The sequence below is a fragment of the Bombus bifarius genome, unplaced genomic scaffold (genome assembly GCF_011952205.1).
Source record: "Bombus bifarius isolate JDL3187 unplaced genomic scaffold, Bbif_JDL3187 scf7180000008232, whole genome shotgun sequence".
Taxonomy (NCBI): Eukaryota; Metazoa; Arthropoda; class Insecta; order Hymenoptera; family Apidae; genus Bombus; species Bombus bifarius.
In genome coordinates, this window is record NW_022884527.1 from 476,095 (window position 1) to 489,941 (window position 13,847).

The 13,847-nt window shown below is 45.1% G+C and overlaps 1 protein-coding gene across 1 annotated transcript in view; it reads left to right on the forward strand.

Moving 5' to 3' along the window:
- LOC117211367 (acetylcholinesterase-like) overlaps positions 1-13,847 on the forward strand; it is a 35,085-nt gene that overhangs the window by 2,358 nt on the left and 18,880 nt on the right. The window contains exon 2 of the mRNA XM_033455155.1: positions 13,429-13,589. The gene's annotated coding sequence lies outside the window, so the exon portion shown is untranslated. The remainder of the gene's footprint in view (positions 1-13,428; positions 13,590-13,847) is intronic.

Below are 13,847 nucleotides of genomic sequence, written 5' to 3' on the forward strand. Positions count from 1 at the left end.
TTTATCGTTAAACGCGTTACGCAAGACCTGTACTTGCTAAATAACATATCCGCTAACGTATCGTTTGTAATCGTTCGACATACATTTGCCCTGTCGTACACAGCAAAATCCGATGGAATCGAGCAAATCGAGCCGAATCATGCGCAAGGTTGCGATCGATAAAAACAAACGATCGTGCATGTTGATCGTCCGTGTAACGACGTGATCGTAATATCTGCTTATCTTTGACAGGTGAAAGATGTTTTGAAGAAATATGCTCGATACAATATTTTCTCAAATCTATTTACTCGTTCGCTAGATAAGAACATATATAAAAATAGTACACCGTATTGACCTAGCTGGTAACTGAAAGATATTTCATCGCGATGATTCTAGATCATCGTTTCAGCGTACGACTCGACACGACGCTCGAGCAGCGCGGATCAAAAGGAGAATCGAATTTCGAAGAGCCGCGATTCTCATTAGCTCTTTTGTTTTCTTTTCGTCTTTCTCCCGCGACCATTTGTCATTCGGCTTTTCCCGCGCACACGCTTTGAAACGCGATGCTGTATGGTTTCACGCGCGTCGCCACCCATAATATATTTAGCGCTCTCGGGAAGTGCAGCACACTCTCATGGTCGTGGAGGGCGTTAAAAAAACAATGACAAGGTTATACACGTGACAAAAAGAAAATTGACGTGTGCTTGGTGCGCGTGGAAGCTCGTTTTTCCGTGGCTTGGCGCGCCGAAGCTTTGTCGGATCAAGGGTCGTGTCAAAAGCTCTGCAAAGAGAGAGTCGGTACGCGTGTGTGTATGTTTCTGTGTACCTGACAAAGAAAGAAAGGGAGTAAAGAGAGAAAATAGGGGGGAATTGGGGGTGGGAGGAGGGCGGGAAAAGGGGAGGAAGAGAAAGAAGTGGCAGTAGACGGTAGAGCGACGGCGTAAAGTAAACGTTGGACACACACGGCTGGCCTTTGCTTTCGTTTGAACTCACAATCAGTACCGACTAAAAATAGGAACCGTGACCTAACTACGCTCGATTCCACAATTATGCATTTCCTCCCGTTGTCCGACTATTTTTCACTGCTCGCGACCGAATCAATGTGCCGTTAATACAGCGTCTGTGTGTCGCGACGACGTCGATCGAGAACCCGTCTATACGTACTATATACGCGTCGCTGAAAGTGAGATGAAATTCAGATGGGTCGAGGCAAACAGGGTCGAGTCAATATTTTTTCCTTTCTCCAACTTTTCTTTCTCCAACCATCACTTGGGAGGCGTTCTTCTTTCAGCGATTCCTCCGAGACTCTACCTGTTCCGTGAAAAATAAACGATCGTGAAAACTACGAATCTCACCGTGGATAGCTTCGGCTGGTTGTCGGTTAGCTGAACGAGAAAATTCATAGTCGAATACTACGAATATCGTTAAGCGTAAAGCCGGTCGTATATCACGCATGTCGTATATCCTATGTGAATCGAGTAAAATTCACTTGGTTTGCATAAACGCCTGGGAGCTTGCGATTCCGTAATACGCTGCTATAGTTGCGAAGTCACGTTTTCGCGCTAATTAACTCTTAACGATTTCAGTTAATCTTCGCAGAGTTTTCGATGACCCTCTCGTTTTCCGAGCTTCCCAGTTAAAATAAACCAGAGCCTGGAAACTTGTCTTGGCAACTATTATACTACCGTACGTTTCTCCTGCATACGTTTACCGTAAACATAAAACGTGGTCAAAATGAAAAATTCGAGTTTCGTTAGAATCAGCCGTTTTGAGTGAAACAGCCGTTCGCTCTCGACGATAACGACAAATCGTTTCGGCTTAGGCCCGGGAATTCTAACTCGGACGGCATATTTCACGTTATCGAAAGATTCGATCGTGGTTTAATCCGACGACAGAATAGGACAGAAATAAACGAGTCTTGGAAATTGAATAATAGTCCGATCGTCGATGTCCCCTAAAAAAAGAAGTACATCTCGATATCGATAAGTGTCGAGATCAACGGTCTGATAAGGACGTTGGCCTTTATTCGCACGAGACCGTAATCGCGGCGAATCTGCGCGCGTCTGCAATTCCCAACAACAAAGGCACGCTGCTGCCTCAACTTTGCTTGCCCGTTATTCTGCTTCTTTTCTACCAAATCAACCCTTTCCACGCTGTTTGTAGTAAACGCTGCTAAAAACGCGAAAAATGTAAGGGAAAGGGAAAAGGAAGGGAAAATTTAAATCACAATAGATACGTCGTTTTGTTATACGATGCGACGAAAGAAAGGGCAGATCTAAACGAAAGAAATCGATCGTACGATGGAACGTAAAAATATTCTTTAAGCAATTTATCGAAGGAAATGAGAAAAAAGTTGTTATCGTTACCCAAGTAAGCGTAATATTAGAAATTGCTGGAGGATATTAAAGGCTCGCCTTACTTTAAAGGAAAGCAACTACTATTGCAACCAACCGTCGTCGCACCTGCAGCTAACCCTCGAGGCTCTATCATGCCGCCACATTCTCTTTAGATCCTTATCTAACCAGGTTAATCTATCCTTCCCTATCCCCTACGACTTACCAGTTTACCTTCCACCGCCACCCATCTACGGTCCCTTTTCTAGGGCTTTGTGTCAGCTGACACGTAACTGTTTATACCATTTCGGCTGGCACATCGCGTGACGAGACTCGTTGCCAGATTGCCATTCTGCTAGATTAAACTAAATCATTTTCTATCTGTAATATTTGTTATACTATATTCGTTATTCGAATACTGCAACGTTTTCCATATGGCGACAGAACGCGAATACTTTTCAAATAATTTTCATCGGTAATTTTACTTACCTCGGTGGCGTTCGTTTACCTTTCTGAAGAAATCTAGACTAGTTGCTCGTAGGTGGAACAAAAGGGAAATAAACGTAAAAAGAGCGTGCGCAATAACGTCCGAACTGCTTCGTTCGAACAGAGACGAAACTTCCTTTCCCGTAATTTCCTCGCGTTTTCTCTTCCTTTGTTATCTCACTGTCCCGTTCAACCTTTCATCCTGTCGACCACTCTATCTTCTCTGACGTTCCCTTTCTACTTGTGATATACCTTTCGAGAACGATGGCCAGAGAGATGCGATGGACTTTAATTCCATCCAACTCGAAAGCAATCAACGACTTTGATTCGTTAATGATCGCATGAAATGACGGTATCAACGACGTTTGCCCTAGTATCTCCGAAACACTCATTCAACGTGGCGACGTAGTGCTGGCACTGCTAGTGTAAGTACGTAGTGGCGCGTAGTAGAAGGTGAAGATACAGAGTCAGCCGGCAAGTAGAACATAGACCTCCGTGGCGCGGCAGTTAACGCGAAACTTGGCCTGCCAGATTTTCCTCCATTTGTTATACCGCTATCCGTTACGCTCATTGTGTCAGCTTTCGCGATAGATTCTTATCTAATCGGGTCAATCTGCCTTCCATTAGACCCCCCGCAGCCTGATTTTTTATTCATGACTTAAACGTCACGTGACTTCCTTAACCGGCAAGGACTCGAAATTACACTCTGGCTAGATGAGTTTTTTGGCACGATAAAACGTTTTACACCTGGCCTGAAAAACAGCTTGTACGAAGGAGAGAAAGAATGAAAGAGAGAGAGAGAGAGAAACTCCGTTCGTTGGTAAAATCGATATCAACGAATCGTCTACGTCAACGCGAATCATCGATTTACAAGGACGCTCTCGAGACTCGAAATTTACTAACGATTGTAATTATCAGCGTCTCGATTTTGTTACGTGCATCGCGATAGGATTTGACGGAACGCGACGGATGCTCGTGTAAGGGAACGAAAAAAAAGAAAGGACAGGTGCATCCGGCTACGAACGATTTTTCTTTGCACCGGAGCTGCATTGCGGCTGCAGCAGTTTCCGACGCATTGCCACCGTGAACTGGCGTCGAAAGGCTGCATCGAACTCGATGAGGCCAAATGTCCGAACCAACCGGATGCTCGATATTACGCGTAAAAATTCAGTAGAGCAATTCCAAGCGAAGTAAACGAATCGAACTGTACTCGTTACGCGTCGTTCCTCCTGTACATTAACATTCGACGATGAATGTTACGAGACGAATCGCGCGAATACTTGGAACGAAAGAGGAGACACCGGCCACGGGGTAGCAGTTTTCGCCAGTTCCAATGCGAAGTAATCGCGTGGACGCGTTATCGGGGAAGTAGAGAAACGCCGTTGTTGTCGATTGTTTGGAAACTCGACGTTATTGCCCGAGTATTCGCAGTTGTAAGTGTTCATCTGCGGCAAACAGAAAATATTTTTCAGGCATGTTAACGTCGCAAGCACCGACTCCGAGAGCTTTTAAGAAGCGAAAAGCTCTCGGGAAAAGAAGAAGAGGAGACCGGCCCCGCTCGCGTTTCTTTGAGCCTGGCGATTAACACTCGACTTATCCGAGTCGCGGTATTCCAATAGCTTTTCAATCTGTAGAGCGGCTCGAGCTTTCCGCTAGGCGCTTTCACGTCGCAAAGGACCACGATGCAAGCTCGCAACAGTTTATTTCGAACGAGAATCATCGATATCGTGCCTAGACTCGCCTCGGTTCCACTGCAAGGGAGGAGGAATCGTCGCTTTAAACGTTCCGCGTTATCGAAATCTGCAGAGTTGCTGCGTTGCGCGGACTGCGACGCGCTGGATCGCAAACGTCGATCGAAAAGAAAACAAAAGGAGACGGTAAGAAGCGAACGAAAGGCTAATTCGATGTCGAACGAATATACGGGTCTTGGTGTCTGGTTCAGGCTGGCACTTCGCTTCACTGCCAGCGTTCCATTGCGGCTCGCGTGAACTTGCCGTCTACGTTATCGCATAAAAGTTTTGCTGTACATATTAACGAGTACGAGACCCTAAAGTTTCTCGATCGTGCATCCTAAGATCAATGCGTTTCTTTCGCATATATTTTTAATTTTCTCGCGTTAAGATTCGCTGATCGAATGATCCTTTCCGCCATGACAAGAAACTCAGATCGAATAATACAAAGAATGCGTCTCAACGCCTCGTACGTCCGTGTTCAGACCGCAACTGTTTCCATCGACTTTATTTGTTCAAACCGCGGCAGAACACAAGCGCATCGTTACATGTAAATAAATTATTTCGATCAACGGTTACAAACTCGATTCACTTTGCGAGGAATGGGGTCTATCCGACGACGACGAAGTTTCACCGTCGAGCGTACGCTAGTGTACAGCGTGCTGTGAAAACTATTTACGACTTGTGCAAGTTGGTTTCCAAACGGTTAGGCAAGAAGATTATCGCGTCAGTTGCGTTTCCGCCATACGATTTCGAGGGTATTCGGAATTTTTCACGAAGATAAAGTCGAAGAACGATATTCCGAAACACCTCTCTTCTCGAAACACCTCTACGTTTGCATCTGCTTTTTGACGCGGTGCATCGTCGAAACTCTCTTCTTGGCATCGACGTTATCACCGTAGCTTCCATACACTTTCGATGCGCAAACATTTAGTCTCCATTTAGGGAAAGTGCTAGCGTGCTTGTCGTACATGCACTTGCACGCGATACGATCGCACGGAGACGATCTAGTTTCGAGCGTGGCATATCACGATGAAAGACAAAGGAAAAGAAGGGATCAAAGGTTTCCCTCGAGAAGAAATCGGAGGTCGCTCGGGTCGCGTTGCTTAAAGCGATTTATCGTCCTTTGTAAAATATCGATCGATGCTCTCCATTCGGTGATAATGTTTAGTCGAATGGCTAGAAAATAGGCAAAATCGTTGGCACTGTTCGAAGCCTAAATACGAAGCTGCCTTTCACGTAATCACATCGATACAGGTGAGTCGATGCATCTTTTTTTCCGTTTGATATGCGAGTAAGTAAATTGATTCGCGAACATCGGAGTTGCGTCGTTTCAACGGAAGGACAGCAGAAAGACTATCGGGTTATCCGACGATCGCGCGTCCGTGTAGCGTTTTTCGCGACTTCCTGTCGATATCGGCTCACGATTCGTTTGTTCCGTTTTACCCTGCAGGTCGCGACAACGTCGAACGAAACTCGATAGGACTTTCCGTCGGTGAGGATGTAGACACCCTCCTCATTATTATTTTAATATATGCCAGAGGAACCTCGAGCCGCGACAGTAACGAGCCGTGAAACGGTGTCGCGGTTTAAGAAGAGCAGACCTTTCGTTTTAACGACTTTCTAAAGACAGGCTTCGGAGCACAGGTTGGGTTAATATTTGGCTCGGTCGCAGCAACCGGGTCAAGGATCACCGAGCTTCGCCATCGAAATCCTGATCCTTCGATGTCACGTCCTGCGTTCGAATTTTTCCTTCTTCTTTCTACGTTCGAACCCTGTAGCCTATCTTCCAACGTAATCGTGATTTTCGTCGTATATCCTTCGTTGAACTCGGTCTCATCCGTTCTCAGCGTCAATTGTCTTCTCTGAAATTGAACGTTATAACTCATCCACGTCCAGGAGAGAAACGACGTCACCGAGATAATCGCGTCGCTTCTCGGCTGCTCGGCCAACCGTGTTTGCGAGCGTATATTTGCACGTGCTCTTCCATCCTTATGTGCGCATTGTACAGGCATGCATATACACGTTTGGTAGGTCTGTATATGTTTGGTCCATGTGCCTTTGTACACGCGCCAACCCATAAACGTGCGCGCACACGATGCAACTCTGCAGAGTTGTACCGTGTTACGAACGTAGCTTGTACTGCAGATACGTTGCGGTTCTGGCCTCTACTTACCCGCTCGCCGCGCCGGCCGAACGTGATACATTGTTCCTGCCAAATTCATGCAACGACCGAAAATTTCCTCGGCATTGTCAGGGAAACAACAGAGTCCTGGCCTCAGGCCGTCCGATTATTCCTACACGTGACGCGGGATGCTCGACTGGCACGTTTCTTTGCATCCTGCCCGAACTCCCTTCTCCTGCATCGCTCCACTTTCGTTTAATCGCTCGAAATCAAGATGAAATACCGCTACTCTGTCGGAATTTTTTCTCTCGAATAACCTTGCCGTGTATTGTTCCCGTGCATTTCTTTTGTTCTCCTTCGTTCGACGATTGCTTAAGTTACCTCGCTGTTCTTCCTCTTCCAGTTTTCCCCACTGCTCGATGGATCGTCGGTTGATTCGAAACCTACGGTTTCTTCGCGCACGAACGCAAAAAGTTGACCGCCTGTCTATTCGATCATCCTTTCGATGCTCGAATCATTGCAAACGTGTTCGTCGTATTCGCATCGGCAGCGGATCACAAAACGTTGCAGATAAAACGAGGAGAAGGTAATTGGTTGTTTTGACCGCGGGATATTCCCTCAGCTGCGAGTCGCATACTTGTTACGCGTAAAATACGCGTAGCTAAAAATACTTGGAAACTCCACCATCGAATTTTATTCGTTTAATTTCGAGAAACCTATATTTCCTCGTTGAACGATCTTATAAATGAAAAGAAAGATTCATTTCTCGCTGGAAACTTTGATTTCTAGATGCACCTGACGAGTCCGCTGACGAACGAGGATGTCTGTTCCTTGTACGCGGTGAAACTCGGCTCAAAGTTTCGCCGCGATACCGATGAACGACTTTCTCGAAGTATCCAGGCTATTTACAAAGCGACTTACAAACTAAAATCGATGCAAGCAATCTCGTGGACAAAACCTCGGTCCCTTGTCCGACTTTAGCCGTACGGTGGGAAAATTAGCAGGATGCAAAGTAGACAACAAAAGGATGGATACCCTGGACGAAACAGGCAATAGCGACGGATTTTCAAGACAGCAACGAGTCGACGTAAATGCGGTAGTTGGTCGCGGGTTTTATCGCGGTCGATTTTCTCATTACGTGGTGCACGTGGTTCGTCATCGGGCGGCTTACACCGTTCGAAAATTCGCTGACAAATTCATATCCGTTTCGCGCGGCAGTACAAACCATGTTGGCGAACGAAGACGCGACACCGTTTCCATTCTGCGGCTGTAAATCGAGACGAGTGGAGGGATTAAAATGACAGAAAACGTCAGAGAGCGTAGAGAATGCAGCTGGTAGACGCTCGGTTCCGCTAATAAAACTTTCTGCTGAATGTGAATGAATGGATTTCGGAGTACTCGTTTCATCCGTCTGTTCAGCCACCCTCTCGTTATGATATCTTTCTTCGTCGTTCCACTTTCGATAATGCACCGACTTGCCATTTTTCTCTTTTGTTCGCCGCCAGACCTGTTTCGCTTCGATCGTTCTCGCTCCACTTTGATTCCGTGTTTTTCGCTTTTCGCTAATCAAACTCACACCCATCGGTAGTTCCGCCTCTCGCTCGATTAGTTAATGTTGTCAATTATCGTTTTCCGATGGGACGATCGCAAGCCGATTTTCCAGCGTTCTTCTATTTTAGATCGAATTCCAGATGTTAATTTCGCGGGTATTCGAAGCGCGTTAATCCCAATCGCTTTACGGGATTAAGCTTGGAATACAAGCGAGTGGCAAGACAGTAATACGCCTTTGCTGTGATTCATTTTCTATTAAAAGAAAATGAGAATGTGGCGCATGATTGTGAGTGCCGTTGCACATCAATCGGTGCCGCAACTCGGTACTTTCGTTTCATAGAACCTTTCTATCGATGCCATAAAAATGACAAAACGGAGGTAGATTTCGTTGCGATGCAGATGCATTCGTTGAATCACCATGATTATACTTTCGCATCGGCGATATCCGATTCTTTTGTGCCGTTTCGTCCATGCTTTTGTTTCGTTCGTTATCGAGCCAATTCTTTCATCGTGCAACAAAGGAAATTACTGGAAGGCGGTAGCGCTCGTTATCGCTAACGATTCATCCAGTTAGATGACTGCGAGGTTATTAAATCGGTACGCGTCGGTCGTCGTTCGATTCCCACCGATTTAAATAGCCTGCGTTCGTTTTCGATCTGATCGGAACTCGATCGATTCGGGTTAGTTCACAGGTTGCGTGCAGGCCTAGGATGAGAAAGAACGCTTAAGTGGAACATGAAACGTTCGTATGTAGATGCGCCGTTGTACCCGCAGGGCTGCATGCCAACCTATGACAGGCTAAAACCGAGTGTGTATCACCCGTATCAGGGTTATGGATGGCCCATGAACACGCTAACCCAGTGACACCTCTAGGTCACCACCGACTCCCAAACCACCTCTTGTTTGTCTTCCTTCTCTGCTGCGTTTGCTTTCGCGTAGCCGAATCTCCACTTTCCTTCTTCTCCCCTTCTTCCTCTCAGCCTTTTCTCCTCTGCCTGCTTTCGTCCTTATCTCCATCGCACGATTATTCCAATGCGTAATAATTCATCGTTTTTTTCCCTATTTATCGTCTCGACCTTGATCGACTCAATTAAACAATAAGTGGCAGTACTCGAACACGAACGTGTCTTATTTGCAGCAAATTAGAAAGGAGGATAAACATGATAAGATAGTATTAATGCCAACGGCAGGAAACTGACGCAACTACGAGACTGCGGATGTCTCGTAGATTTTTAATAAATCGACAAAGGAAAAGAAGAAAAAGACGCGACAAAAGCGAAACGGTTCGAAGATACAAATAAATCGATAGCTGTTGCAGAGAAACACGGAATCGAGGCTAGGAATACGCGCGGCACGTAAATAAACCGCTTTGCAGCGTTCGTTTCAGCGAGTTCCGCAACAAACTTTCTGCTGCACGTATGCACGCGCAACAGCTTTAGTTTAGCGTTATTAGGCCTGGAAGTTGCTGTCGAATTGTTGATGCCTCGGCTCGCGTCGTATTTCGCCAGTCTCTCGTCTCCTCGGTGTATCCTCTCCGCTTGTCAGGCCGCAGAGCAGATCGCGATTTACCCGTGGCCTGCGGAGAAAGAATTCTCTGGAGATCGAATTCTTCGAGCATTCTTTTTCCAGCAAATTACGACGAAATAATTAAAGAGTGGCGAGACCCGCGAAGAAATTGAACTTCCCTGAATCCGAATAGCCGTATCGTATGATCAGACGAATCTTAACAAGACTCACGGTATCTCTGCTAATTACGCGGCTTGCACATAATTACAGAGAAATTACGCGTATAAAATTGCGCAACTCGAGTAGTCGCGTTCCGTTTCAACGCGCTTTCGTTACAATCTACGTTGCAGGATCCGGCCGCAAAATCTAAATAAACAAGAGATAATCAGTTTTCAAGTATCGAGGGAAGATTAATGGCAGAAGCCACCGAAACCATAGGATCTATGAAAGCAGACGGTTGGAAATGAAAAATTATTCGCAACTCTGGTTCGATTTCCAAATCGGTAAATCTCGCGGCCGATTTTGTTTCCTGCAGAATCTCGGGGCCGGTGCGACGCATTGAAAAACGCTTTGCGACACAGGCTGCCGTGGGGGAAATTATTCGGGCCGATAGATGAACGTCGAATGAAACTGCTTCGTTTAAACGTTTTTTGACGACGAACCGAACGGGCCGAACAATAAATATAGCTCTGTTGCCATCGAGGCAGGAACAATGATTCCCATTACGAGTTGCAGTTTTATTTAAAAGCCGAGCGGCATTGTTTTCGCGGACAAGCGGTGGACCGCGAACTCGTGGCGTTTTCAGTGCTCACTTTTGTGGTTGTCGGCACGGAATCACGGCCCTTTGCATTTAAAGACTCCTTACGCGCATTGTTCGAACGATGAAAAGCTTCCTCTCTATGTTATCGGAAAAATACCAGGATCGAGATTCAGGCGAGAAGGTTTCCTTCGTCGTTTCAACTTATTCCCTAGTACATACTTACATACATACACGTATACGTATACTTTCAGTTTGATTCTACACCATTTGTGTCTCGTGTTTGCGTGTGTGTTTGCTCCTACGAACGCTGAAAGAACTTCTCCTTACAAATTATACTAGACGGATAAGATAAGACGAAATCGATCATCGGGCTATTGCTTAAGCATCGTCCGATAAATCTGTTCTCCTACGCGATACAGCGATATTATTATCGAAAGTGTCTGCCTGTAACCGTAATACATGTTTTATTATTCTTATCGAGGCTATACGGCCGGGTAATTTCAACGAGTGAAATAAAAAAAGAAACGGGCAGATACTTTTACCGATAACGGAATCACGAGTATCATTTCCCGGTCGAAATCGTGCAAGAATCGAACAGGGACAACCGGAAAACCGGGTCTTCTCGTTTGTTTCCCCGAAATTGTATCGCCGCAGGCCAAGTAAACTAATTGTTTCGCGTGTACGGAATGCTGGAAAGCGAGGTCAGGAACTCGCAGCAAGTTGCGCCTCTATCCGGCAGCGAAGCTCTCGCCCGACTGTCATTGCGATAAATTCTCTCTCTCTCTCTCTCTTCTTTTCTCTCGTTCTTTCTCTAGCAGCCTGTCCTCTGCTGTACTGCCGTGCGACCAGCTTGCACCGTACCATTCGCAACAATGAAACGAGACGCGAAAAAAGAAGCTTTTTTTACTGGAAACGGCCTCCAGCCGGAAAATGAATCCCCACGTTGGCTCACCTTTGGGAAATCTTTCCCTGCGAATCTTTACACGCCGTCCTTTCGACGACGCTCGCTTCAATTCCGACGCGGTTTTTACACAATGCCGTGTTGCGGTACGAGCATCTTTAGCACCATGGAATCGTCGATCCGTTAAATTTCAAAATCTTCCGAATACCACCTATTCTCTAATCTGGTTTTAGTCTTCCCGCCATTCTACGTACGGTAGACGACCTACACGTAAAGTATTTCAATACTAACCATAGAATTCTTTTATGAATATATTATATGCATTATGCGAAACTTTTTGAAATTTCGTTAGCGCTGTAGCGAAACACGACTATCGTGACTGCAATCGTAAAATTCGAAACCAATCAAGAAGTTACGAAACTTTTATTGCAAATGTAGAGTTAGTGAAAAGTTAGTATGTAGTACGAATAGTAGTCATAAACATATTAATTAGTGCTACAGATGATTTCACTACAAATTGTAGCTTATTAATGTAGCGACTAATTCACTGTTCAAATATTGTACCTATTTACTTTGCTGATCGTTGGCACGTGTATCTATGCTTCTAATAAATATCTCGTAACTTCTATATGCATCTCCAGATTCGTTTCAGTCTTTACTAATTTCGTCGGCATAACCGCGACGCCTCGTTACAGCGCTAATGAGATATCAAAATGTTTTCTTTAGTACACATATAAATCTACATGTAATAGGAAGTGTTCAAGTATGTTCGAGTAATTTTGTGTGCAATTATTTTTAAAACATCATCGTTTATTTAACGACTGTCAGCGTCGTAAAGAGCGGATAGATAAGATAAGGCTTTATTTCATCGATCAATGTCAATTAGCATTCTAACGGGTTATCAATCGGTAACTCGAGGAAGAAAATTCTGACGGAAACGACACAAGACGAGAAAGAAAAGGCTGTACGACGTAATGTTAATTACAGGGCGGAAGACAAGTTTAGGTTTATGGAGAAGAAGCGAGAACGGTACTCGCAGCGAATATCTTGCGATCCAAATTCATTATCCGCGTTCCCGCGAGGCGGGGAACCGTGCGCTGCAGCCTCGAAATGAATTTCGAAAGTGGGACATACGCTTATTAGAAATTCCTGAATTGTTCCGCGTACGTGTATACTCGGTCTATTTGCCTGGTGTAAGTCGACCGGTGCAGAATTTACGGAGCCTCTGGCCAATGGATCAGCTGAAACCGAAATAGCGAAGGAAAAATCGTCGTAGCGAGACTCATTCTAGAGTCTAAGACAGATATGAATAATCTAAGAATTAGATACGATGATACAGCTACATTCGAATGTTATCATAATTTTACGATTTTCGTTTATTTACGTCGTCATAAATTTATCAGATGCCCCTGGCTATCGCAGTTGTTTCCCCTTCGAGATTTGTATAACGAAGGAATTAAAATTTCGACTAGAAAACGAGGTTTCATCTTAGAGCATTTGCGTCTTTCGCATAAAGTATAATCTCTGTCGTAATTTAAAGAATCATCCGAGACACGCGCGAAATGAGAATGGATTTTCAGTTTCCTTGACGTCGTCGGCCAACGAGACTTACGGATTTCTCCGTGTCTTTGGGAAAAATCTCGAAGAGAAATATTTTCTCAAGAGCAAAGATAATGGCTCTCCTAATGGCCCGAACACGACACAGATAGGATGCAGTCTTGTTCCTTGAAAAGATTTTCTAATAAAAGCAACAAACTTTCTTCTCTTTCTCTCTTCTCCTGTGCTTGCTTCCTTGATCCTTGTATTCCGACTATGTTTAAGGATCAAATTTCTCGATTTCATTTCTCGCAACGTTCGGGGTAGCATTCGAGCCATATTCTTCGACGATTCACCCTTCGTAGGAAAATGCGCGATGGTTCTTTCGAGGGGAAAGATTTGACGATGTACCGGAATCTCGTAATTCCCGGGGCTAACGGTCGCCTGATCTTTCGACCTATCGAATTTTTCACTCATGATTGCCACACTCCTCACTCAATTTTCCACTCCCGCTGTTGCAGCCAAGCGATGATCCGTGAACTTGGAATGTAGACGGAAGGGCGGAAAAGCGGATCTGCCCCTCGCAGGATCGAAGGAAGGGCTTTTCTTCCACCTCCGCTATCATCTTCGCCGTTACCTCACTTTTAAATACCTAAGATCTCCACATCTAGACTTGGACACCGTAAGTACGCCGCAACTCACTCTTTCTTTTCTTTTCTTTTCTTTTCTTTTCTTTTACAATTTTCAAACACGGATGAATCCGTCAAAATCCGATCCGTTTATTTTTTCGTCCTTTTTCCGCCACGTATCCGAGAAAAAATGTCCAGATAGCTGTTTCAGAATAGGACGTCGAGGTACAATGTATAAAGATCGATAAGAGGGATAATGAGAATGACCTAATTGAGCCAAATCGTGATTCTCGTAGGTCTTCCTTGTTTCT